This window comes from Rhincodon typus, chromosome 45 (genome assembly GCF_021869965.1).
Source record: "Rhincodon typus isolate 14 chromosome 45, sRhiTyp1.1, whole genome shotgun sequence".
Taxonomy (NCBI): Eukaryota; Metazoa; Chordata; class Chondrichthyes; order Orectolobiformes; family Rhincodontidae; genus Rhincodon; species Rhincodon typus.
In genome coordinates this window covers 3892210-3892805 of record NC_063376.1, presented here as the reverse complement: position 1 = coordinate 3892805, position 596 = coordinate 3892210, and positions in this window count along the sequence as shown.

Here is a 596-nt window from a genome sequence, read left to right as displayed (position 1 = left end):
TCTCCAGGATCTGCAGTTCCTACTATCTCTGTTGTTTAAGGTTGCCTGATCATTGACATCTCGCTGTTGTTTAAGGATATTCCATGACTCATACCTCCATTTTGTGTAAGGTTATCTGATCACTGATAACTCCGGGTTGCGTCAGGATATCTGATGACTTATACCTTGGTATTGTTTATAGACATTTGATCGCTAATAACCTGGCATTGTTTAAAGATATGTGATGACTCAAACCTCGGTGTTGTTTAAGGATATCTGGTCATTGATACTTCGGCATTGTTTCAGAATATCTGATCAGCAATACCTCAGGTTTGTTGAAGGATGTCTGAGTACAGAGACAACACAGTGTGGAGCTGGAGGAACACAGCAGCCCAGGCAGCATTAGGAGAGCAGGAAAGTTGAAACTGCCCCTTCTCTTTTCTGAAGAAGAGTCCTGACCTGAAACATTAATTTTCCTGCTCCTCTGATGCTGCCTGGCCTGCTGTGCTCCTCCAGCTCCACACTGTGTTATCTCTGACTCCAGCATCAGCAATTCTTACTACCTCTGAGTGAGTTAAAACCCCACTGTGAAACCTCTTCTGGGGATGCCTACGTTG